Below are 27,654 nucleotides of genomic sequence, written 5' to 3'. Positions count from 1 at the left end.
AGTAATAACATGCACATTCTTGCCCACATGAGTTAAATTCCAGCAATGAACATTATATCATAAACAGTTTCTTGTCAATTACTGGCTGCAATGGATCACATACAACTACCATTTTACAAGAAAGGAATTAGAAAAGCTTGTCACTGCTTTAAGTGTTGCAGTGACATTTGGAATTCTGCTCTCCGCTGGCTCAAGCACCAGGCGTGGTGACGCCACAACGGGAACATAATGACTGATTACAGAGCAATTGTGGTGTAATTTTCTTATTACAGTTCAGTTGTGATGTCACAACTAGTCTGTAAAAAGAACATTATTTCCAGGCTTTTATACAGATACTGCAGGCTGCCATGTATTTTATTAGACATGTAATTTATATGTGAACCGGCAATGGCACAACACGTTATGAAAGTGGTAAAAAAAATAGATGTCATTTGCATTGTGAGGTGGCCAGTTTGATTGCGTTTCTGCACTCAGACTTGAAGAATGATGTACACAGATATGAACATTTAAAGGTAATATATTCATTCAAATAATAGCTTCCTGTATTTATGCTAAGGGTGTATTTTGCACAATTTACACTGACATAACATTCCTGTGGACAGAATAAGTTCGAAACACAATGGACAGTGGAAGTGTTATTAGTCCTAAAACAGTTTTCTTTGCCAGTATTTTTTTTCTCCAGAGCAAAGGACGCCCTTCACCCTGTTTCAAATATGCATTGAATTGACGTGCCTGATTTACAAAAGCGTTTTTTTTCCATTGGTAAAATCTCATTGAAATACAGTTTGTGCAAATATGCTTTATGTTATAGTGCAATGTCTAACCTAGTGCTAACTACACTTTTACCTGTGCAAAGTGTCTGTAACACCAGCCCATATTGAAAAAAGGCAGACAGTGTCTATGAGTTATTTGCAGTCAGCCGGGTAGACTGTTGGCACTCTAAACTTCTTGGGCTCTCTCTAAATTTTAATTGTGTATACTTTTGTCCCTGCGTGCTGTCCCAAAATAGTGATTTCTATGAACATTGGTTTTCTTGGATTATTTTTTATAGAATATATTACAGTTATGTTGTTGTCATGATCACTTTGTTGCAGTAAGCAGGATAAACAATAGAAACAACAAACGATGCCTCCTTTAAAATATTTGAAAAAATATTTGAAAAACATATTTGCAAATACATAAAGTCTGCAACCTAGATTATCACTGTTGAAGTTTGTTTAAGTGGTAAGCATGCAGAATTTACAAGACACAAAAAAGGTGCCTGGCCAATTACCCCTGTAAAAGCATGCACAATTGTTTTGATTAAGTCTGAAGAGGGTTTACAGAAACTGCCCAAAGCAAATTATTACCATCACTGCACTGTTTCAGAGTTTGTTTGTTGGCACCATTGCAAAATTAGCCCGTAAACATCCAAATAACACTTGCTTCTAAATTGAGCATAGGTTAATTGTTCACACATCTGTATAACCTTTGCATTCTTGTGCATTTGTATAATGAAGCAAGCTGGGCAAGCTATTGGGGCAAACTGCATCTACATGTTTATGTGCTCTGGCAAGTGGGACACGTGGTGGAAAAAAAAAATTGCATTTTTTCGTTTGTTTTGCATGAAGCCCTAAACACAGAGCGGGATACATTTCAACTCTCTCCGGCTAGAACGTCACTCTTTAGTTTTGAAGAATAAGTGTGACACCACTGCCAATGGGTGAGTCTCGAGAGCTTGCTTAGAGTATCTAGCTACACCTCACTGATGGTGCCCGGAGGGGCTCAAATATATCTGTGGTTGATTAATGTATCATGCACACGTAATTTGCATATAATTGCACCTCTTCTGTAAATGCACATCAGGCTGAAAACAATAGTTTTGAGGGTTTGCCATCGCAATGCAAATGCTTTTGATCGATTCAAAACTTTCATCCATCACTTTTCTAAATTGCCTGGGAACATGCCAGTGTACATTTCCCCAGAAGTAAAGCATACCAGAAACCAGCGCTATGGATGCTTTTAGAAGCATTATGTGACATCTGAGATATCCAAAAATAAGTCCCTTACTATCTGTGAATTATACTAATGAAGAATGACAATGTAGCAGTTTGATTAAGAGACGTTTGGAACTTACATATATAGTCAAAGTAACATATAATGCACAAAAAAACACACACATCTCTATAATATTACATTTTGGAGTTTCAAAGTATTCCTTCAATGTCGGCAATGAATGCTGTTGAGGAAATATACCTTAAATGCTTGATTCAGGGACATTTTAAATGTGTATTTATTCCGAGCAGTGTAACATAACATCAATAGTGCATACTACTGTATTAGGTGACATGTGAGAGATCAAAACATTGTCAGGGTAATTCATAGAAATTCGCACAAAAGTGGCGCACGCGGCTGGCGCACAGTGTTCCGTGCGATACACTGCGCCATCCGCGTGCGAAAAAATCCTATTCATCGCACAGCGTATTCATGGATTTTAGCCTCCGAAACCAGCCGTGGCGCAGAGTGGCGCAGTGACCCTGCAGCAGCAGCAGTTACGCCCCCAAGAACGCCCTCGCGCAAGGAAAAGCCTTCAAAATTCCCAAATCATCGCAAAGGGCTGCGCTAACCCTGGACCAGTTCACAGGGCTGCCAAACAGCAAACGCCAAGCGGGGAACGTGTATTTCAGTGGTTCGCGGGAAGTTTCACACGCGATTGTCCTGGGTACGTGTACATCAGGGGTGCGTGGGAAGTAACACACGCGATTCCATCAGGGCACGTGTATTCCAGGGGTGCGCGGGAAGTATCACACCCAAAAACAGCAGGGTACGTGCATTTCAGGGGTGCGCAGGAAGTATCACACGCGATTCCATCAGGGTACGTGGCAGCAGGGTACGTGTATTCCAGGGGTGCTCGGGAAGTATCACACGCAAAAGAAGCAGGGTACATGTATTTCAGGGGTGCGCAGGAAGTATCACACGCAATTCCATCAGGATACGTGTATTCCAGGGTGCCCGGGAAGTATCACACGCAAAAGCAGCAGGGTACGTGTATTCCAGGGTGCACGGGAGGTATCACACGCAAAAGCAGCAGGGTACGTGTATTTCAGGGGTGCGTGGGAAGTAACACACACGATTCCATCAGGGCACGTGTATTCCAGGGGTGCGCGTGAAGTATCACACGCAAAAACAGCAGGGTACGTGCATTTCAGGGGTGCGCGGGAAGTATCACACACGATTCCATCAGGGTACGTGGCAACAGGGTACGTGTATTCCAGGGGTGCGCGGGAAGTATCACATGCAAAAGCAGCAGGGTACGTGTATTTCAGGGGTGCGCAGGAAGTATCACACGCGATTCCATCAGGGTACGTGTATTCCAGGGGTGCGCGGGAAGTATCACACGCAAAAGCAGCAGGGTACGTGTATTTCAGGGGTGCGCAGGAAGTATCACACGCGATTCCATCAGGGTACGTGTATTCCAGGGGTGCGCGGGGAACACCACACGTGAATTGCACGTGTGGGTCCTCCCAGGTGTTCCCTCTACACCCTCCACGGCCCCTGCAGGCAGCCCACACCACAGGGGCCTACCCTGCACATGTCCCGCAGGCAGCCCATCCACCATGCCCATGCCCCCCAGCCAACCCACATGTCACCTTGCACTACTGCCCACCAACGCATGTCCCCCTGCACCCCCAGCCCCCAGGGGCACCCTCCACCAGGCCCCCACCCATGTCCAACTCATGTCTCCAATCACCCACACCCCCCCAGCATCCAGGGGCAGCCTCCACCAGGCCCCCACTCATGTCTCCCACCACCCCCACTCCCCAGCAGTGCAGGGCACCCTCCACCAGGCCCCCACTCATGTCCAACTCATGTCTCCCTGCAGCCCCACCCCCCAGCATCCCGGGGCACCCTCCACCAGGCCCCCACCCATGTCTCCCACCACCCCCTACCCCCAGCAGTGCAGGGGAAGCCTCCACCAGGCCCCCACTCATGTCTCCCTGCACCCCCACCCCCCAGCAGTGCAGGGGCACCCTCCACCAGGCCCCCACTCATGTCCCCAGCACCCCCACCCACCAGCATCCAGGGGCACCCTCCACCAGGCCCCCACTCATGTCCCCAGCACCCCCACCCACCAGCATCCAGGGGCAGCCTCCACCAGGCCCCCACTCATGTCTCCCACCACTCCCACCCCCAAGCAGTGCAGGGGCAGCCTCCACCAGGCCCACACTCATGTCTCCCTGCACCCCCACCCCCCAGCAGTGCTGGGGCAGCCTCCGCCAGGCCCCCACTCATGTCTCCCTGCACCCCCACCAACCCAGCATCCAGGGGCAGCCTCCACCAGGCCCCCACCCATGTCTCCCACCACTGCCAACCCCCAGCAGTGCAGGGGCAGCCTCCACCAGGCCCCCACTCATGTCTCCCACCACCCCACCCCCCAGCAGTGCAGGGCACCCTCCACCAGGCCCCCACTCATGTCTCCCACCACCCCCACCCCCCAGCAGTGCAGGGGCAGCCTCCACCAGGCCCCCACTCATGTCTCCCTGCACCCCACCCCCCAGCAGTGCAGCGGCAGCCTCCAACAGGCCCCCACTTATGTCTCCCTGCACCCCCACCCCCCAGCATCCAGGGGCAGCCTCCACCAGGACCCCACTCATGTCTCCCTGCACCCCCACCCCCCAGCAGTGCAGGGGCACCCTCAAAATGGCCCCCACTAATGTCCCCCAGCACCCCCACCCCCCAGCATCCATGGGCAGCCTCCACCAGGCTCCCACTCATGTCTCCCACCACCCCCACCCCCCAGCAGTGCAGGGGCAGCCTCCACCAGGCCCCCACTTATGTCTCCCTGCACCCCCACCCCCCAGCATCCAGGGGCAGCCTCCACCAGGACCCCACCCATGTCTCCCACCACCCCCAACCCCCAGCACTGCAAGGGCAGCCTCCACCAGGCCCCCACTCATGTCTCCCACCACCCAGCAGTACAGGGCACCCTCCACCAGGCCCCCACTCATGTCCAACTCATGTCTCCCTGCACCCCCACCCCCCAGCATCTAGGGGCAGCCTCCACCAGGCCCCCACTCATGTCCAACTCATGTCTCCCTGCACCCCCACCCCCCAGCATCCAGGGGCAGCCTCCATCAGGCCCCCACTCATGTCTCCCATCACCCCCACCCCCCAGCAGTGCAGGGCACCCTCCACCAGGACCCCACTCATATCCAACCATGTCTCCCACCACCCCCACTCCCCAGCAGTGCAGAGGCAGCCTCCACCAGGCCCCCACTCATGTCTCCCTGCACCCCACCCCCCAGCAGTGCAGGGGCAGCCTCCACCAGGCCCCCACTTATGTCTCTCTGCACCCCCACCCCCCAGCATCCAGGGGCAGCCTCCACCAGGACCCCACTCATGTCTCCCTGCACCCCCACAACCCAGCAGTGCAGGGGCACCCTCCACCAGGCCCCCACTCATGTCTCCCTGCACCCCACCCCCCAGCAGTGCAGGGGCAGCCTCCACCAGACTCCCACTTATGTCTCCCTGCACCCCCACCCCCCAACATCCAGGGGCAACCTCCACCAGGACCCCACTCATGTCTCCCTGCACCCCCACCCCCCAGCAGTGCAGGGGCACCCTCCACCAGGCCCCCACTCATGTCCCCCAGCACCCCCACCCCCCCAGCATCCAGGGGCAGCCTCCACCAGGCCCCCACTCATGTCTCCCACCACCCCACCCCCCAGTAGTGCAGGGGCAGCCTCCACCAGGCCCCCACTTATGTCTCCCTGCACCCCCACCCCCCAGCATCCAGGGGCAGCCTCCACCAGGACCCCACCCATGTCTCCCACCACCCCCAACCCCCAGCAGTGCAAGGGCAGCCTACACCAGGCCCCCACTCATGTCTCCCACCACCCCCACCCCCCAGCAGTACAGAGCACCCTCCACCAGGCCCCCACTCATGTCCAACTCATGTCTCCCTGCACCCCACCCCCCAGCATCCAGGGGCAGCCTCCACCAGGCCCCCACTCATGTCTCCCATCACCCCCACCCCCCAGCAGTGCAGCGCACCCACCACCAGGACCCCACTCATGTCCAACTCATGTCTCCCTGCACCCCCACCCCCCAGCAGTGCAGGGGCACACTCCACCAGGTCCCCACTCATGTCCCCCAGCACCCCCACCCCCCAGCATCCAGGGGCAGCCTCCACCAGGACCCCACCCATGTCTCCCACCACCCCCAACCCCCAGCAGTGCAAGGGCAGCCTACACCAGGCCCCCACTCATGTCTCCAAACACCCCCACCCCCCAGCAGTCCAGGGCACCCTCCACCAGGCCCCCACTCATGTCCAACTCATGTCTCCCTGCACCCCCACCCCCCAGCATCCAGGGGCAGCCTCCACCAGGCCCCCACTCATGTCTCCCACCACCCCCAACCCCCAGCAGTGCAGGGCCCCCTCCACCAGGCCCCCACTCATGTCCAACTCATGTCTCCCTGCACCCCCACCCCCCAGCATCCAGGGGCAGCCTCCACCAGGCCCCCACCCATGTCTCCCACCACCAACAACCCCCAGCAGTGCAGGGCACCCTCCACCAGGCCCCCACTCATGTCTCCCTGCACCCCACACCCCAGCATCCAGGGGCAGCCTCCACCAGGCCCCCACCCATGTCCCCCAACACCCCCACCCCCCAGCATCCAGGGGCACCCTCCACCAGGCCCCCACCCATGTCTCCCACCACCCCCACCCCCAGCATCCAGGGGAAGCCTCCACCAGGCCCCCACTCATGTCTCCCATCACCCCCACCCCACAGCATCCAGGGTCAGCCTCCACCAGGCCCCCACTCATGTCTCCCATCACCCCCACCCCCCAGCAGTGCAGGGCACCCTCCACCAGGCCCCCACCCATGTCCAACTCATGTCTCCCTGCACCCCCACCCCCAGCAGTGCAGGGGCACCCTCCAACAGGCCCCCACTCATGTCTCCCAGCACCCCCACCCCCCAGCATCCATGGGCAGCCTCCACCAGGCCCCCACTCATGTCTCCACCACCACCAACCCCCAGCAGTGCAGGGCACCCTCCACCAGGCCCCCACTCATGTCCAGCTCATGTCTCCCTGCACCCCCACCCCCCAGCAGTCCAGGGCACCTTCGACCAGGCCCCCACTCATGTCCAACTCATGTCTCCCTGCACCCCCACCCCCCAGCATCCAGGGGCAGCCTCCATCAGACCCCCACCCATGTCTCCACCACCACAAACCCCCAGCAATGCAGGGGCACCCTCCACCAGGCCCCCACCCATGTCTCCCACCACCCCCACCCCCAGCATCCAGGGCAGCCTCCACCAGGCCCCCACTCATTTCTCCCACCACCCCCAGCCCCCAGCAGTGCAGGGCACCCTCCACCAGGCCCCCACTCATGTCCAACTCATGTCTCCCTGCACCCCCACCCCCCAGTATCCAGGGGCAGCCTCCATCAGGCCCCCACCCACGTCTCCCACCACCCCCAACCCCCAGCAGTCCAGGGCACCCTCGACCAGGCCCCCACTCATGTCCAACTCATTTCTCCCTGCACCCCCAGCCCCTAGCATCCAGGGGCAGCCTCCACCAGACCCCCACCCATGTCTCCCTGCACCCCCAACCCCCAGCAGTGCAGGGCAGCCTCCACCAGGCCCCCACTCATGTCTACCTGCACCCCCAACCCCCAGCAGTGCAGGGCAGCCTCCACCAGGCCCCCACTCATGTCTCCACCACCATAAACCCCCAGCAATGCAGGGGCACCCTCCACCAGGCCCCCACCCATGTCTCCCACCACCCCCACCCCCAGCATCCAGGGCAGCCTCCACCAGGCCCCCACTCATTTCTCCCACCACCCCCAGCCCCCAGCAGTGCAGGGCACCCTCCACCAGGCCCCCACTCATGTCCAACTCATGTCTCCCTGCACCCCCACCCCCCAGTATCCAGGGGCAGCCTCCATCAGGCCCCCACCCACGTCTCCCACCACCCCCAACCCCCAGCAGTCCAGGGCACCCTCGACCAGGCCCCCACTCATGTCCAACTCATTTCTCCCTGGACTCCCAGCCCCTAGCATCCAGGGGCAGCCTCCACCAGACCCCCACCCATGTCTCCCTGCACCCCCAACCCCCAGCAGTGCAGGGCAGCCTCCACCAGGCCCCCACTCATGTCTACCTGCACCCCCAACCCCCAGCAGTGCAGGGGCACCCTCCACCAGGCCCCCACTCATGTCTCCCAGCACCCCCACCCCCCAGCATCCATGGGCAGCCTCCACCAGGCCCCCACTCATGTCTCCACCACCACCAACCCCCAGCAGTGCAGGGCACCCTCCACCAGGCCCCCACTCATGTCCAGCTCATGTCTCCCTGCACCCCCACCCCCCAGCAGTCCAGGGCACCTTCGACCAGGCCCCCACTCATGTCCAACTCATGTCTCCCTGCACCCCCACCCCCCAGCATCCAGGGGCAGCCTCCATCAGACCCCCACCCATGTCTCCACCACCACAAACCCCCAGCAATGCAGGGGCACCCTCCACCAGGCCCCCACCCATGTCTCCCACCACCCCCACCCCCAGCATCCAGGGCAGCCTCCACCAGGCCCCCACTCATTTCTCCCACCACCCCCAGCCCCCAGCAGTGCAGGGCACCCTCCACCAGGCCCCCACTCATGTCCAACTCATGTCTCCCTGCACCCCCACCCCCCAGTATCCAGGGGCAGCCTCCATCAGGCCCCCACCCACGTCTCCCACCACCCCCAACCCCCAGCAGTCCAGGGCACCCTCGACCAGGCCCCCACTCATGTCCAACTCATTTCTCCCTGCACCCCCAGCCCCTAGCATCCAGGGGCAGCCTCCACCAGACCCCCACCCATGTCTCCCTGCACCCCCAACCCCCAGCAGTGCAGGGCTGCCTCCACCAGGCCCCCACTCATGTCTACCTGCACCCCCAACCCCCAGCAGTGCAGGGCAGCCTCCACCAGGCCCCCACTCATGTCTCCCACCACCCCCACCCCGAAGCAGTTCAGGGCACTCTCCACCAGGCCCCCACTCATGTCCAACTCATGTTTCCCTGCACCCCCACCCCCCAGCATCCCGGGGCACCCTCCACCAGGCCCCCACCCATGTCTCCCACATCCCCAACCCCCAGCAGTGCAGGGCAGCCTCCACCAGGCCCCCACTCATGTCTCCCTGCACCCCCACCCACCCAGCAGTGCAGGGGCACCCTCCACCAGGCCCCCACTCATGTCCCCCAGCACACCCACCCCTCAGCATCCAGGGGCAGCCTCCACTAGGCCCCCACTCATGTCTCCCACCACCCCCAACCCCCAGCAGTGCAGGGCACCCTCCACCAGGTCCTCACTCATGTCCAACTCCTGTCTCCCTGCACCCCCACCCCCCAGCATCCAGAGGCAGCCTCCACCAGGCCCCCACCCATGTCTCCCACCACCCCCAACCCCCAGCAGTGCAGGGCACCCTCCACCAGGCCCCCACTCATGTCCAACTCATGTCTCCCTGCACCCCCACCCCCCAGCATCCAGGAGCAGCCTCCACAGGCCCCCACCCATGTCTCCCTGCACCCCCAACCCCCAGCAGTGCAGGGCAGCCTCCACCAGGCCCCCACTCATGTCTCCTTGCACCCCCCACTCCCCGCAGTGCAGGGCAGCATCCACCAGGCCCCCACTCATGTCTCCCACCACCCCCACCCAACAGCAGTGCAGGGGCAGCCTCCACCAGGCCCCCACTTATGTCCAACTCATGTCTCCGTGCACCCCCACCCCCCAGCATCCAGGGGCAGCCTCTACCAGGCCCCGACTCATGTCTCCCACCACCCCCACCCCCCAGCAGTGCAGGGCACCCTCCACCAGGCCCCCACTCATGTCCAACTCATGTCTCCCTGCACCCCCACCCCCAGCATCCAGAGGCAGCCTCCACCAGGCCCCCACTCATGTCCAACTCATGTCTCCCTGCACCCCCCTCCCCAGCATCCAGGGGAAGCCTCCACCAGGCCCCAACTCATGTCTCCCATCACCCCCACCCCCCAGCAGTGCAGGGCACCCTCCACCAGGCCCCCACCCATGTCCAACTCATGTCTCCCTGTACCCCCACCCCCAGCAGTGCAGGGGCACCCTCCACCAGGCCCCCACTCATGTCTCCCTGCACCCCCACCCCCCAGCAGTGCAGGGGCACCCTCCACCAGGCCCCCACTCATGTCCCCCAGCACCCCCACTCGCCAGCAGTGCAGGGCAGCCTCCACCAGGCCCCCACTCACGTCCAACTCATGACTCCCTGCACCCCCACCTCCCAGCAGTGCAGGGGCACCCTCCACCAGGCCCCCACTCATGTCTCCCATCACCCCCACCCCCCAGCAGTGCAGGGGCAGCCTCCACCAGGCCCCCACTCATGTCCCCCAGCCAACATGTCACAACAATCTAGATCCCTGGCCCTTATGTTCAGCCTCCAAATGCCAAACACCCACCTGAGAATTGCATCCACCCACTTAGAAATGGCAAAAACATGATAGAACCCCAATTGCAAGTTTGGAAATGAACACATGTCCCTCACATACACCCAATGGGTGTCAGTGAATGTCAAAACCCATATCATGATATGCATGAAACCAATGAGATGATACTACAGATTGAAGTTTGAAGAAAAAATATGTATTAAAAGCAACATAAATTGAATCAAAAATAAACAAACAATAATGGAAATTAAAAACAAAATAAACCAGCAGGTCCGTGAAATAATGCAAAACCACAAATCATAATCCAAAGGAAAGGTGTCCAAAGTCACAGTCCACAAAAGTAAATCCAATGGAAAATTAAAATCGAAAACCATTGCTCCATGGGGAAATCATAAAAAAAAATGAAAATCCAAAAGTCAACTATATACAGATAAACAATCCAGGGTCCATGATCCCAACCAAAGAAATGAAACCTATCTAATAACACTACCTAAAAAAAAAACTATATACAAAAATGTGGCCCATTGTCCAAAAGGTTAAAAAAAAAATGCAAAACCAAAGGAAACCTAACATTAACTACAGAACTATTTACAAGGGCAGCGGGCTAGTCCGACGGCTCACTTCGGGATGTTCCGGGCCAGGGCATCATCGAACTCCTGCTCAATGTCCCGGAGGCCGTCCTCCTCCATGGCCCTGAGGGTCTGCAGGGCCATCCACATGTTCACCCCAAACTCCCTGCGGATTGCCTCGAGGCACTCGGCCCACCTCAGGGTCCTCCGCATGAAGTTCTCCGCCCTGACCATCGTGAGCCGTGCCTCTTCCGCCCGCTGCCGCTCCGCATCTATGGCGTGGCCCAACCGCTGCCACATGGAAGACACTTCCCGTCCTGGGTCCTCCTGCCCTCCAGCCGATGCCTGCCCCTCCGATGTCGAAGGCCCCGAGTCATCATGGCTCCCTCCATGTTGCCGCTGCTGCTGTGCCTCTGTCCGTGCACTGCCTCCTGCTTCCTGCACATCCTCCACTTGCTGGGGTGCAGTCGTTGATGTGGCCACCCCTGCTGGGCGTCCGACTCCCAACTGTGGCAGGGATGCCTCCTCCACCAGCCTGGCCGCACCGTCAGAGGAAGCTCCACAGGGCACCCAGGTGACTGATGGGCGGGAAGATGGCACGGAGGACAACTGGCGCATCGGGGGTTCAGTTGAGGAGGGGGTCGCAGCAAGCTCCATCAAACTGAGGAACCCGGCCTGGGTGACCTGTCCTAGTAGGCCGACGTGGTCAACAAGCCATTGGAGATGACGTGCAGTCTCCTCATGAAAAGACTGCAGGTCACCTCGCATGGCCCGTTGACGCAACGCCACACCAGTCAGGACAGGCTCAACCCGGACCCGGATAGCCACGTCCGCAGGCAGAGGAAGGCCAGTTGTCGTGAGCTCATCCCCTGCCTGAAAACGGGTCTGGACGTAGGCATCCCTGCTGGTGTGCAAGATGATGCAGTGACAGGATCAGGGACAGGATTGCACACAGGCACCTCTGCGGTGACCTGTGCTGCCTCCTGTCCCTGGTCCTGCACTGCACCACTAGCACCAGTGGAATCCCCACCTCCAGACCCCGTTTCTGTTGCTTGCATGGCCTCCTCCTCCACCAAACCCCCCACCAACCTGGATGACTCCGTGCCATCTTCCCCCGTTGGGCCCTGTGGGGTCCCAGCTGCCCCTTCTGCTGCTGAGGAGTCCAACTCCGACCTCCGCCTCTTGAACCTCCCCCCGGCAGCTGCGGCCTGGGACGCGGCACCGGACTCCTCACTCCCCGACGAGATCACAACCTGGGAGGAGAGCCGGGCCTTGCGTCTCCGGCTGGCGGTGCGATCCCCGCCGCTGTGCTCCACAGCACCTTCTCCGCCCTCTTCATCAGTTGACGCTGCAGACAGGGAGAAATATAACACAGGCATCAGGGCACTGTACAATGGACACATACAAACATGACAGTTGCACATGAGTGGCATTGGTAAGCCTCAGACATGGCATCACAATTGGCAACACACATGTCATTTTAACTTGCACACATGAGCCATACCACAGCCACATCGCAACTGCCAGCACCATCCATACACATACAACAGCATGAGCAGGCAAAGGTGAGCCAGACATCACATGCAACACAGGGAGTGCACTACACATGCACGCACACCACCACACTTGAATGCATGTGTACACCTCAGCCAACTGTCGCAGTGTTCCGATGGGCATCCATGTCACATCTGCCAATCAGGCTTCCACATCCCGCTGTCACACGCATCCAACTTGCATCACTGTTGCACCCTTGTCAAATACACACACATGCATATGTGCACAGCGCTGATACATGCAGCTGAAAACAACATACATGCGTGACATCACGAACATGCCTACTTACATACACATTCATTCAAACATGTGTGCCCACACAACTGCATTTGGCATGCAAGCCTACACACACAAGCACCATCCATGTCTCACACATGACAGCCCTCGCATGTGTTAGCCTCACGGCCCTGTACACCCCCACCCATACTCTGCCCCAGACAAACAGATGTGCAACCGGCACACTACTGGCACATCACCACACACACAGTTCAAGGTCCTGGACGTGGAGCGCTGGGGATATGCGTTCCAGGACCCTCATCTGATCTTCCGACAAGTTTCCCCGGCACCCCTTAGCATCCGCTGCCTTCAAGAGGCACCAGGCCTTGTTCAGGGTCCTGGACCTGAAGTCATCCCAGCGCTTCTTGACATGTTGGAAGTCGCGGACTGCCACCCCCTCTGCGTTGATGGCAGTCACGATGTCCGTCCAGATCCGAGTCCGTCCTTCCTTGTTGGCGCGCACACTTCCGAAGAGGGCATCATACTGCCCCAGGACTTGCTCCACCAGGACACCAACTTCCCTGTCACTGAAGCTGGTGCCCCTCTGCCTCTCTGGCCGGGGGTTGTCAGTGGTGCCAGATGTTGCAGTGCCCAACATGACAACCCCAGAGGCAGGAGTGGGTGGGCTACTGGGTCCTGGGGATGGGCTATGGAGCGATGGAATCCCAGTCGGGAGTCTTCGGTTCCAGCAGGGGTGGTCACAGCAACAGCACCCCTGGCTGATGTGCAGGCAGCAAATGGCAGGGCACATGGGCAGCAGGCAGTCAGGCAGCAGCAGATGGCAGGAGGGAGCATGCTCGGGGCTCTGGGGAGCAGTAAATCGGCTTTCTGGGCAGGAGCGTGGTCTTCCATGTGCTTACGCGTGGCCAGCTTGAAACGGAGTGATTTGGCACGTGAAAATCCTGCATGTCTGCGTGTAATTCGAGGAAAGGCCCTTAGCGCGTAAGCGCGTCTGCACGCATACGTGATTTCATTGGCCCAAAGTCCCCAATGCGCAGCTATGACGTCACTTGCATGGCCGTAGAGAATGGCGTGTGTAAAAAAAAAGATACACGTTTGAGTGTTAAAGCGTGTAATTGGTGGAAATGGCCTCATCGCGTATGCGCGTCTGTGACGTGTGTATAAAAGGTACGTGTAGCACGCCATTTCCTTGTACGCGCTTTTCGTGGAGAGCGAGTGGGTGAAATCTATACTTCTTGTCGGTTCACACGCGATTTACTTCACAGCGTTTCAAGGTCGCACTCCCTGTTACCTCCGACAGCTTTTTCTTTTTTCCTCTTTTTCCTGGGCCTGTTACCTCAAACAGCGTTCCCTTCTACTGTTGTCCTGTCTCCTCAGACAGCGTACAATTCTTCTTTTGGCTGGGGTGTTGCCAACGCGCACAAGTGCATATTGTTCACACTTTTGTTCCTGGCAGACGGTGAGTTAGCCACGTATTTAACATCTGTGCTTGCCCCGTGTGTCGCATACCCCTTCAGAGGTCATTCTAGGCTGCATGTGACACGCATAGGTTCATTCTTGTGTTTCTGGGTGCCACAGCGTAGTGCAGGTTTATTTTTCCACACACGTGGTCTAGGAGGGGTTGCGTGCACCTTACTTCTCTTTTTTGGGGTGCCTGTGCGTTGCGTGACCTGTCATCTTTCCCCAGGGGTGACATACAGCCTTGCTAGATAACTAGGGTATGATTACCATCTGACAACCCCTTTGACCCCCAATTGCCCAGGACAATAGTTCACATCGACTCCCATACGCACAATAACATCAGTGCCATGGCTGGGAGGCGAACAAGCAGTAAGGGTGGCAAAGGTGGCCGAGCCCCAAGTGGTGGCCGTGGTGGATCCGGTAGGGGACGTGGCCGTGACTTGCAGGGTGCCCCTAACCCCCCATGTGTGGAGGAGCAGTCAGGGACACCCATGCACCCCCTCCTGGTTGAGGGTAACGTGGCTGACACCATCCATGCTCAGCCCTTGTTGGACCAGCCCACTGTGGAACCAGACCTGGCACAGGGTGACTCCATGGCTGACTTCCAGGTCAGCAGGTCTAGGCCACGTGCGCCGGTGCACGTTGGTGTCATCATGCCACGTGGATCAGGGGCAGCTAGGTCATCTGCTGCCCCGCATAGGCAGGCTGGGGAGGCTGCAGGGGCAGCTGCGGCTCCATCCACCCCACCTCTCACACACCCAGCCAGGACAGTGTCGGTACAAGTCCATCATGCTGACATTCCCCCTGACACCATCACACTTGAGCTAATGCCTGCACCAACTCCCATGCTGAGTGTGCAATCCCACACTCCTAGTACAGAGTCCACCCGGGCTCCTGCCCCTAGTGTCCAGAGCGGCTTAGGACACTCAGGATCCCCACCACCTTCCAAGCGGAAGAGGAAGAGTGCTCGTCCAGTAGAGGCTGATGCCCCAGACACGGCTACACAGTCCGGCCCGTCAAGAAAGCCCAGCTTCAATGAGGCCGAACTGAATGCACTTGTAGAGTATGTGTCCACACATGACCGCAAAATGGTGATTGTTGCAGGATCCAAGACCACACCTGCACAACGTCAGGCACACTGGCAGACCATCGCGGACATCATAAGTGCCCTTGGAATCCTGAGGCGCACAGCTACTGAATGCTACAAGCGCTGGAATGACCTGAAGCGCAGGGCAAAGAATAAGCTGGCCTCAAGTCATGCCGCAACTCTAGTGACTGGAGGTGGGTCTCCAGCAGAGGACATAGAACTCACTCCACATGAGAAGGTTGCTGGGACCTACGTCACGAAGGAACAGATCCAAAGCGTGGGAGAACTGGCAGATCACGAGGCATTGTCCGGTGAGTGCACATGCATGTGTGTGTCATCCATGTGCATGGTGTGTGTGGGAGGGCTTCTGTTTGGGTGCCAGGTGAGGGTGTGTGTGCCTGAGTGGTTTGGGTCACCCATGTGCCTCATCCAATACATTCTGCGCACCAGCATTTGTGTATAGCAGTATCCCTTCTGCCAACATTAGACATCCAGCCCAACACCACGCCAGTTGCCCATGAAGTGTCATCTTGCCACAACATTGTTGCTTATTTTCCTCTGTTTATTCAGGCAGATTGTTTGCATACCACCACCTTTACTCGGCATTTCTCAGTCCTATTGTCACATGTCTGACATGGCTATAGTACAGTGGACTGGCTTTGTTTCCTGGACATGATTTGTTCAGACATGTCCCTGTGCTATAGGACCATTTTGGACTGGCAGCTCCAGGTTAAACATTTGAACCATTTCAATGAAAAAATCAATTTCATGAGCAAACTGGACTGAATGAACAATTGGTGCCCTCCTCTCCCTCTTCACCTTATGGCTAGGGTGCATGCCATCTGTGTGATGGCATGTGTATTTGACCTGCCAATCACAGGCCAATGTGTGATGCCACTGCTAGGCAGCATGCAGCAAATGTGTTCATCTGCCATCTTGGTGTCATCAATGTGTGCCATCTGCCTACCCTTCACACGCAGTGACGGTGCATGCATGGGAGGGTTTTAGTCATGTGGGACATGTGTCAATCAAGTACTGTTTCTGAAGCTTCTCAGCCCTAATTGTGTGCCATAGTGCTAATGCCTGTTTCCATTTGTTTTCTTTTATGTCTTTGTAGGGGATGACGCACTTGATACTGCTGGGGTTGTGGTGATGGTGCAGACCCAGGAGGGGTCTCAGGCCCGACCGACCACCAGTTAGGGACGTGGTGTGGTAGTGGGTGAGAATCCACAACTGCTGCAGGTCGTGCTCTCAAGGGGTGTCTCTGGCTGTACCTCCCCCGAGCTATATTCAGGTGTCGATTCGGATGATGAGACCTATGTGCCGTCGCAGGTGAGTGTTCCTGGGAGGGATTCTGTTCTGTCCAACCCACCTGCACCAGGGTTAGAACCTTCAATGGGGATGTCAGTGTTGGCAGGTACGCCTTTGGTGGTGTTATTGATCTGGGGCAGCAGATCAGAGGGGGAATGCAGTCCTACTGCCTCAGGCAGTGCCGGCACAGCAAGACACAGTTCGCCTTGCCCCAGACAGGTGTGGTGCCCGCCAACGTGGTGGCCGTATGCCACCTAGCAAAACCGCATGGGAGCAATCCATATACGGTATGGCAACCCAACAGGCAGCATCATCAGAAATGATGGATCAGGCAATGGAAAGGGTGGCCACTTCCATTGTCCCCCCCGAAAGGCTGATGGAGCCACTACAGCAGGCAACAGACTCCATCTGCCAGTCACACAGGGAGGACATGTTGGCGTCCGACATGGCCAGGCGGGCGGCACTGGCGACTCTGCGGGAAGCCATTTCCATAGAGTCCCAGGGCCACAGGGAAGCCCTGAGGGTGGAACTCCTTCACCTCAGGACGACTCTTGTTGAGCTTGAGGCTTCAACAAACAGAAGGACAGAACAGCAGCTGGAGCGTCTCACACGTACGCTCTCAGCTGAGATGCAGGCAACTAGGGCGGAGGTCCGGGCATCCCGTGAGTTGTTGCATGGGGACCTACGCACAATTATCCTCCGAACGAGATATACCACACCCGCATGCTTGCTGCCATGGAGGAACAGACTAGGGCTTTGCGTGGGCTGCCTCCCATAGTGCCACCACCTCCTGATGCAGCTGCAGAGGGTGCGGAGAGTGACAGCAGTGATTCTCTCACAATAGGGTAGCCGTGTAGGCCATGAGCCCATGGAGGTGTTTTTTTTCCGCAAGATCCACACAGGTGGCTTTTGGTGTGCACCCTGTCCTCAGACCTCCTTGGTGGCCTCCCCCACCCCCCGGGCCCATTAATGGGCATTTTTTATTATTTTTTTTTAATTTTATTTTATTTATATATTTCATTTTGGACAGTGTGTTGCCTTGTTTGGCTCCCGTGGGCATATGCTGTATTGTGGCTGGGCACATGCAGGCTTGTCATGAATTCGGTTCAGATGCTTGGGTTTGTGTGACACACACCCCTCCTGCTTCCCGTTTCCATGGGCTTGCAAAGGGTGTGCCCAAGTGATAGTGACGTACATGGTGACATTGGACTCCCATTCGATGTGTCGGCAGTCTCTAGTCAATACTGTGTATACATTCAGAGTGCATATTGTTGTTGTATTGTACACTGCATGGTGTATTGATATGTGCCTCTGCATCCATCTCATCCTCCTAATTTGCAGGTCCATTTCTCATGTCTTCACAAGGCGGTCCACCTTGGAACTGGAGTCCATGTTGTAAGCAGTGCACCTACACTCTTGCGTGGCGCTAACACTGTATACTTGGAAGTGTTCAAAGTGCTGGCATCATCAGGTAGTGAGGCTACCAATTTTTTAAGTCTGTAATGTCATGTTTAAGGTAGGTTGGAGGTTGTGTAGGTGATTGGTATTCATGGTAAGTATTTGGTAATGTGTGTTGTAGGTCCTGCATTACTGTGAGCATTTCATATGTGGCCATGTTTCCATTAGGGACACTGTAGTTGGTGACACTTGGGGCATGTTGGGGGTATTAATGTGTTTGCTCTCACATTGCATGACATGCCATGGTATGTTGTGTGGCCGTGCCGGGGAGGGGTTGGGTGACATGGCACTGTTCTCATGTAGTATTTTGCAAGTGGGTATTCATTTCTGCAGCATGGAAGTGTGTCTTTTGATGACACTGCATTGGTGGTGTTTGTGTAGGTAGGGATGCGCACATTGTGACACTTCCACATGAACAATCTCAGGCTGCTATGGTTCTGACAGTTGACTGTCCCTTTGTTCGTCATAATTGTCAGGTTAAGTCATCATTGCTTATCAGATGGTATGTGCCAGGGCTGTGTGTACTCCACAGGGGTGTGATTTCTATGTGAAGTAATTAGCCACCAGCTGCGTATGGGCTGCCTCACCCCGTGCCCTTTCCCCTCCCATGCCCAGTGGGCGTGCATGTGGTTGGGGATGCGGGGGCACCACCATGTCCACAGCCAGGCCCCGGCGTGTTGCAACGTTGTGAAGGACACATGCTGCCACTATGATCCTGCACACTACTGGGGGCGCATATAACAGCTGCCCGCCAGAACGGTCAAGGGAGCGAAAGCGTGACTTGAGCACTCCGAATGTGCGCTCCACTATGCCCCGGGTTGCAATATAGGCTGTGTTGTATTTTACCTCGGGAGGCGTGATGAAGTTCCGAATTGGCGTCATCATGTGGGTGCTCAGAGGGTAGGCACTGTCCCCTGGTGAGGAGGTGATGTGTATCATTAGTGGGATAGTGACATAACTCTGCATCTGACATGCATGCATGTGCAGTGGCATTCATACTCACCAAGCAGCCATGTATCGACATGCCACCCAGCTTCTAGGTCCCGGCTTAGGGTAGACATTCGGTAAATGAAGCTGTCGTGGGTGGACCCTGGATAGTTGGCATATACTGAGGTGATGATTCCCTTGGCATTACGTACTACCTGCACGTTGATGGAATGCCAGTGCTTGCGGTTCCTATAGATGTGCTCAGATGCCCTGGGGGGACGTAATGCCACATGGGTGCAGTCAATGGCACCTAGCACTTTGGGGAATTGTGCCACACCGTAGAAATCCAGGGCAGCAGCCTGCCTTTCTGCAGGTGTCCTGGGCAGGTATATGTGCCTGCGGACTGATGGGCGTGCAGTGATGATGTTCAAGACCTGGTGTAGGCAGCGTGACTGCGTGGCCTGTGACACCCCACCCACTATGGCACTTGTCCGCTGAAAGGATCCTGTGGCCAAGAAGTGCAGTAGAATGAGGACCTTCTCCAGGGGGCTGAGTGCTTGGGAGCACAGGGTGGGTTATGTGAGGTCATCCTCCCACTCACTGACCAGGTCCAGTATTATGTGTGGTGGAAACCTGTACCTCCCATACACGTGGCCATCAGGCATCCCAAAAAGGCTGGTTCTGGGAGTGAAAATTCGGGCCCTCACTATCCTCCTCCTCCTCCTTTGGTAACCCACGGCCACTACTGCTAGGAACGGTATATTCATCCTGGCGTCTGAGCTTGTTTGTTGCTTTCGCGCACTTTTATGCTGCGCGGGTCGACGTACGCCTGCTTCAGGCTGGCGTACGTGTTTCAGGATTGGACCATTTATTTTACGGCTTGTTGTAGGTGATCGTGTGAATCTTCCCGCCCACCCCAGGAATACACGTAACACGCTCTCCCAGGCCCAGTCGCGAGTAAATATTCCCACCCACCCCTGGAATACACATACCCCACTCTCACAGGCCCAGTTGCGTGTGGAAGTTCACGCGCACACCCAAATACATGTACCCTGCAAAATCGCTTGTGAAACTTCACACGCACCCCGAAATACACGTACCCAGGGCAATTGCGTGTGGAACTTCCCGCGAACCCTGTAATACACGTACCCTGATGGTATTGCATGGGAGACTACCCGCACACCCCAGGAATAAACGGACCAAGGCAAATCGCACTGCTGGGGGGTGGGGGGACAGGAAGACATGAGTGGGGGCCTGGTGGAGGCTGCCCCTGCACTGCTGGGGGGTGGGGGTGGTGGGAGACATGAGTGGGGCCTGGTGGAGGGTGCCCCGTATGCTGGAGGGTGGGGGTGCAGAAAGACATGAGTTGGACAAGAGTGGGGGCCTGGTGGAGGGTGCCCCTGCACTGCTGGGGGGTGGGGGTGGTGGGAGACATGAGTGGGGGCCTGGTGGGGGCTGCCCTGCACTGCTGGGGGGTGGGGGTGGTGGGAGACATGAGTGGGGGCCTGGTGGAGGCTGCCCCTGGATGCTGGGGGTTGGGGGTGCTGGGGGACATGAGTGGGGGCCTGGTGGAGGGTGCCCCTGGATGCTGGGGGGGTGAGGGTGCTGGGGGACATGAGTGGGGGCCTGGTGGAGGGTGCCCCTGCACTGCTGGGGGGTGGGGGTGGTGGGAGACATGAGTGGGGGCCTGGTGGGGGGTACCCTGCACTGCTGGGGGGTGGGGGTTGTGGGAGACATGAGTGGGGGCCTGGCGGAGGCTGCCCCTGCACTCCTGGGGGCTGGGGGTGGTGGGAGACATGAGTGGGGGCCTGGTGGGGGCTGCCCTGCACTGCTGGAGGGTGGGGGTGGTGGGAAACATGAGTGGGGGCCTGGTGGAGGCTGCCCTGCACTCCTGGCGGGTGGGGGTGGTGGGAGACATGAGTGGGGGCCTGGTGGAGGGTGCCCCACAGTGCTGGGGGGTGGGGGTGCTGAGAGACATGTGTTGGTGATCAGTAGTGCAAGGTGACATGTGGGTTGGCTGGGGGGCATGGCCATGGTGGATGGGTTGCCTGTGGGACATGAGCAGGGGTGCACAGTAGTCCCCTGTGGTGTGGGCTGCCTGCAGGGGCTGTGGAGGGTGTAGAAGGAACACCTGGGAGGACCCACACGGCCAAATCATGTGTAGCATTCCCCGGCACCACCGAAATACACGTACCCCGCTGAAATTGCGTGTGAATCTTCCCACGCACCTCGGAATACACGTACCCAGGCCAATCGTGTGTGGAACTTCCCGCGCACCCGAAGTACACGTACCCAGGCCAATCACGTGTGCAACTTCCCGCGCACCCGAAGTACACGTACCCAGGCCAATCGCATGTGGAACTTCCCGCGCATCCCGAAGTACACGTACCCAGGCCAATCGCGTGTGGAACTTCCCGCGCACCCCAAAACACACGTACCCAGGCTAATCGCGTGTGGAACTTCCCGCGCACCCCGAAGTACACGTACCCAGGCTAATCGCGTGTGGAACTTCCCGCGCACCCGGAAGTACACGTACCCAGGCCAATCACGTGTGGAGCTTCCCGCGCACCCTCAAACACACGTACCCAGGCTAATCGCGTGTGGAACTTCCCGTGCACCCCGAAGTACATGTACCCAGGCTAATCGCGTGTGGAACTTCCCGCGCACCCCGAAGTACACGTACACAGGCCAATCGCGTGTGGAACTTCCCGCGCACCCCGAAACACACGTACGCAGGCTAATCGCGTGTGGAACGTCCTGCGCACCCCGAAGTAAACGTACCCAGGCTAATCGCGTGTGGAACTTCCCGTGCACCCCGAAACACACATACCCAGGCTAATCGCGTGTGGAACTTCCCGCGCACCCAGAAACACACGCACACGCTATTTTTCACACAGCGGGTGTCCGTGCTTGTCGGTACCCCTTTGCACCTCATTTGTCCTACAGGGCCACTGTATGGTCCATTCATCATGGCTGTATATGGGTGCTTTTTGTTAGCACACATTTTGGTGCACATTTATTTCAGGCGCAGGGACTCTACCGCCTGCTTTCTTGTGGCATACTTGTTTGGCCCTGTGCGCGTCTTTCACCGTGCGCTGGTTTGCCCTATTCGATTCCATGAATACGGGTTGTAGGCGAGCGTATGGGCGTTCTGCGCACTTGCCTCCTGTACTTCCCCCGTGACGCCCATATTTTCAAGCGTTGTTCCCCATTCCGAGTGTTACGCCCCGTGTTCTGCCTACTTTTGGGATGTGCGCCGCGCTATGTGCGATTTCGCAGTGGCCGTGGTGCACGCTGTTGGATGACCTGAGCGCCGGCGTGCACGGTGCACTTTTTCAGCGCACATCCAATGTTTTTCTCACGCACGGACTTCCATGAATCGATGTGCGCTGGTTTCCCTGCGATTTTCGCACTTGCACTGCGATTTTCGCAGTTTTACTGCAAATCGCACGTTTTGGCACCTCTGCGCGGGAAAATTCAGCGCACATTAATTCCATGAATCGACCCCTGTGTCTCTCACTATAAAGTGGGATATCTGAGGGGGGGGTTGCTTGCAAGACAACACAGAGCAACAGAGCTTAACATTTCGGTCCCGTGCTTAGAGACTTACCCCCAGTATTAAACAGTGTTTTAAAATGTGAATTGATTATTAGATACATACGCAGACAGTATACCGATGAGGAATGGTACTATAAAATAACTAAATCTATCATAACATGAACAGGATAAACACATACATAAATGAACATCTTAGAGGTCCCACTACCTTGTTTTCCTTCTCCTCAACATTTTGAACTCACCAATAGCACGGCAATTAGACCGTTAGACATACTTACATTAGCAATTTAAAGAGAGACCATAACAACCTGAAATGTAGCCTCTGATGCTTGGATGAAGGCACATGTTGCATTTGGGATGTGGGTGTCTGTATGTTTATGTGGGGCAGAGGGGCATCAGGGGTCATGTAAACCCCTGTTTTCTTTGTCCCTCCACCAAATATGCAATACAGATAAGTCTGCATGCTTCCCCTGATTCTCACTGGAAGTATATTTACTAAAGAAATGAAGCTGAATCACGCATCTAGACCAAGGGGCAGTGCACCCAGCTTCATGCACACTGCAAACTCCAACGTTTATCTTTGTTGCTCCTCATCTCATTGACTTCCCTATGATGAACCCCTTTATAGAGTTTGCGAATAATTCTGAAACTGAAGATATAGATTCAATACCAGATGAAGAGGGTGGCTTGAGGGGAGCAGGTGGACGATATTATTTTATTGCAGCTGCTTTTACTGAATATGAGGGATGAGGCATTTTGGAGACACTGGGATACATTGCAGAGAAACTACTACGAATGCTGGCGCCTACATTGATCTCCTGACAAATGCTTGTCAAAAGCTGTTTTTTGCCCTTATTGGCAAACGTTCCTACAGACCCTTTGAACTCGACATAGTAGCAAGTTAGCCTGAGATTTGAGGTGGCAATCAACCTCGCAATTAACAGACATATGAATATGAAACAAGCTGCTGGCATTTTCACATCTCAGACAGCCCTTTCTCTAATCCAAAAAGATATTTTCCCATAACACGTAGCACTTAGCTCATGGCAATGACGTGAGTCTATGGGCTGCCCCCTTCTTTCTCTGATCAACCAATTTCCAGAACATTGTGGCACATGGTTGTTAGTCAGAATTACATGCAGTACCCTATGGGAACACTACACACAATTAAGACTGCAGGTGTAAGCACAATCTCAACTTTGGTATAAGTCTGTACCACACAGTTATGTGGTAGCATGGCTGAGCAGCCAGGCTTATCTCAAGGGGGATGTGAGCAGTACAAGGTGTTACACAAAGGACTTGCAATCACAGTGATTCAAACAAACACTTACTCCAGGTTTCTTGGTAAAACAATATTGATTTATTTACACAGTCATTTAGAAAACATTCCACTACCAACACACAGCTCAATATCACAATATAATACACTCCAGTACCCAACCAATAAGTTTCTGAACAAGTTAGGCTCCCCAGAAGTGAGAGCAAAATGGCACTTCAGTAACTTTAAAAGGGAGTAAAAGGCACAAGTTGTAAGTTCTGTTTTCCCCCTCCTGATGAGGAATTACTAGGCGTACCCTAGAACATAGGCAGTAGAAAGCATTAAATGTATTAACACGTAAATTGTAGAGTGGGGTAGGCTGGGAGCGGTGATGAGGAATGCGTGGGAGGAAAATTCAATTGAAAGAACGTTACAAGGGATAAGAAACGTGTTCTTCGAATGGATTCTTTTTTTCACATATTCATTTTATGATAGACTCCCAAAGCAGTAATAATTTGGAGGTGGGAGTACCAATTACATTTAAATCTAATCATGGACTGAATGAAGGACTGCTTTTGCAAATTGTACTCCCTGACTGGAAGATGAATTCAGGCAGTAATGTCTTACGAAGGTGTGGATAGACAACCAAGTGGACACTGAACAAATATCAATGATTGGGACACCTCTTTGAAGAGCAGCAAAGGTTGCCATGCCCCTTGTGTAATGTGCCCTTAGGCCTTCCAGCGGGACCTTACCCGCTAACCTATAGCATTCGCCAATTGCAAGGATGATCCACCTGGATATGGTTTGTTTAGTAACCGCAAGACCCAATATGGGAACAGTAGAGCCAGTGAACAATTGGTCATCCTGGTGAAATTTAGCCATTCTGGATATATACAAACTGAGAGCCCTTTTGGGGTCCAGTCTATGCAACCTCTCCCCCTCCTTTCCTGGATGAGGCGGTGGATAGAAAGTTGGTAATGGAATGTTTTGTGACAAATGGTAGTCGGAGACTACCTTCGGTAAAAAAGAAGGCTTTACCTTGAGAATGACTTTGGGCCTCATTACGAGGTGGGCGGTAAGGGATTACCGCCACTGGTAAGGGCATCAGTGCTGGTAATCCCTTACCGCCCTACTACGAGTTCCCTTTGCGGGTCCTTCCATAACACCTGGTTTTACCAGGCATTAAGGACGGGACCCGCAAAGGGATACCAGGGTCAATAACGGTACCGCAATTTGCGGTACCGTTATTGCAGCCTTCCCATTGAGCCCTATGGGGGTTCAAATGGGAATGGGGAATGGCTCTGGTGAATGGGGAATTACCGGTCCCGCCGAATTCGGAATGGACCGGTAATTGCTCCATCCACCAGACCGGAGTCGGAACAATTTTGGAGGCAGCCATGGCGCTAATAGCACCATGGCTACCTCCAAACTTGTAATGAGGCCCCTTGTCTTTATGAAATACCATATGTGGAGGTTTGCAAGATAGGGTCTGCTTACTCTGCGGGCTGATGTTATTGCAATAAGAAAAATGTTTTTTAATGTCAAGAGCCTTAAAGAGCATGAGTGTAAAGGCTCACAAGGAATGCATGTTAAAAACTTCAACACTAGATTGAGGTCCCATACAGGGATATTGAATGGGACTGGTGGATATACATTAGTAAGGGATTTCAAGAATTTAACAATCAGAGGGATCTTTAAATATGAATCCTCCTCTGAAGAGCACTTGAAAATGGAAAGCACCACTAGGTAACCCTTAATTGTACCAATCTTGAGCCCTAGAGTTGCCGAATATAACAAAAAGGAAAGCACTGTAGGTGTTTCATATAGAAAGGGATCCACTTTCCTATCTCTGCACCAGTTGCTGAACTTGTTCCAAAGGAAACGGTACAAAGATTTTGTTGCTGGCCTTCTGGCCGAGAGCAAAATCTCCCTTACGTCATCTGGGAGGTCCCAATCCTTGTATCTCAGCCTTTCAGAAACCATGTGTGAAGGCTGAGTGTCTTGACCTCTGGATGGAGGACCAGACCTTTCCCTTGCGAGAGAAGATCCTCTCTTTGTGAAAGACGTATTGGAGGGCAGATGGACAAGTTCAGAAGGTACAGGAACCACATCCTCCTGACCCAAATGGGGCCAATAGGATCATGAGTTTCCTGAACTTTCTGAACCTCCTGATCACACGAGCTATGACAGGGACTGGAGGAAACATGTACAGGAGTGGAAACTCAAAGTCCAATATGAACGCATCCCCTAGAGCTTGTCTTGGAGGAAATACCCTTGAGCAAATCAGTTCACACTTTGGTTGACACTGTTTGCGAACAGATCCACTTGAGGGGATCCACAAAGGGTGAAGATCTATTGAAGGACTTTCTGAGCTAGTTCCCACTTGTGGGAGACTGTGCTCTGTCTACTCAGAGCGTCCGCTGCCATGTTCTGCTCTTTGGCTAGTTGGACTGCTGATAGAGAGATTCCTTCTTGTATCAGCCAGAACTAGAGCTGCATTGCTTCTCTGCACAGTGGTAGTGACCATACACCTCCCCTCTTGTTGAGGTAGTACATGGCCACTGTGTTTTCAGACATTATCAGGACATTCTTTCCCATGAAGATGGCAGGAAGACCTTCAGCACTATGTAGTTTGGGCTCCGATGGAGATCAACGACCACTGATTGTCAGATTGCTGTGGTGGGGAGTGGGCTCCCCACCCCTGAATGAGGTGTCCATCACTACCGTTATCTCTGGTCATGGCTGCCAAAAAGATTCTCCCATGAGAATATTGTCTTTGCAAGCCCACCAGAGAAGGTCCTGAACTACTCTGTTCAGAAATTGTAGGTGGTCTGACATTCTGCCTGAGAACTGGGACCACTGATTCCTGAGAGCCCATTGGAGGGATCTCATTTTCACGCAAGTCTGGCACCAAGAAAATGCAGGCTGCCATGAGACCGAGCAACCTCAGAAAATCGAATGCCAGAAGATGCTGGGCATTCTATAATTTGGTAAACATCTGCAGAATATGTTGAGCTCTCACCTCGGGTGGCGAGGCTTTCCCTGAGGAAGTATCCAGGACTTCTCAAATAAACTGGAGTCTTTGGGATGGTATCAAGTAAGACTTCTTGCAATTGAGGGAGAAGCCCTGCTTGTGAAGAGAGTGGCAGGTTACGCTGAGATGTTCCTGGGCCTACTCGGGTGAACAAGCCCTGATCAGCCAAGTGTCCAGGTAGGGGTAGACGTGACCCCCTCTGTCCTGAGACTTGCTGCCACCACCGCTATCAACTTGGTGAAAACCCTTGGGGCGGAGTTCAGATCGAGTGGCAGAACTTGAAATTGATAATGCGAACAGTCAACTGCGAACCTCAGGTACTTTCTGTGCTTGAGATGGAGTGACACATGAAAGTAAGCATCCTGACGGTCCAATGATGCCAACCAGTCTTTAAGTTGGAGAGCCTAAAGAATCTGAGAAAGGGTAACGATCTTGAACTTGTCCTTCCTGAGGAACTTGTTCAAGTTTCTTAGGTCCAAGATGGGTCTCAACGCTCTGTCCTTTTTAGGGATCTGAAAGTATGGGGAATACCAACCCTTGTTCCTTTCCGCTACATGTACATGTGCTATTGCACCTTTCTCTAGCAGGGTCAAAAATTCCTGGAGAAGGAGCGGATCCAGAATTTTGATAGAGTTGTTCCCCGGTGGATGATCCTGAGGCCTTTTTTGAAAAGGAAAGCAGTAACCTTGGGCCACAGTTTCCAGTGCCAAAGCATCTGAAGTAATGCCCCGCCATCCTTTCAGATGCTGAGTAATTCTGCCTT

This window comes from Ambystoma mexicanum, chromosome 1p (assembly GCF_040938575.1).
Source record: "Ambystoma mexicanum isolate Mex_15411 chromosome 1p, UKY_AmexF1_1, whole genome shotgun sequence".
Classification (NCBI taxonomy): domain Eukaryota; kingdom Metazoa; phylum Chordata; class Amphibia; order Caudata; family Ambystomatidae; genus Ambystoma; species Ambystoma mexicanum.
Note: the sequence above shows the minus strand (reverse complement) of the source record.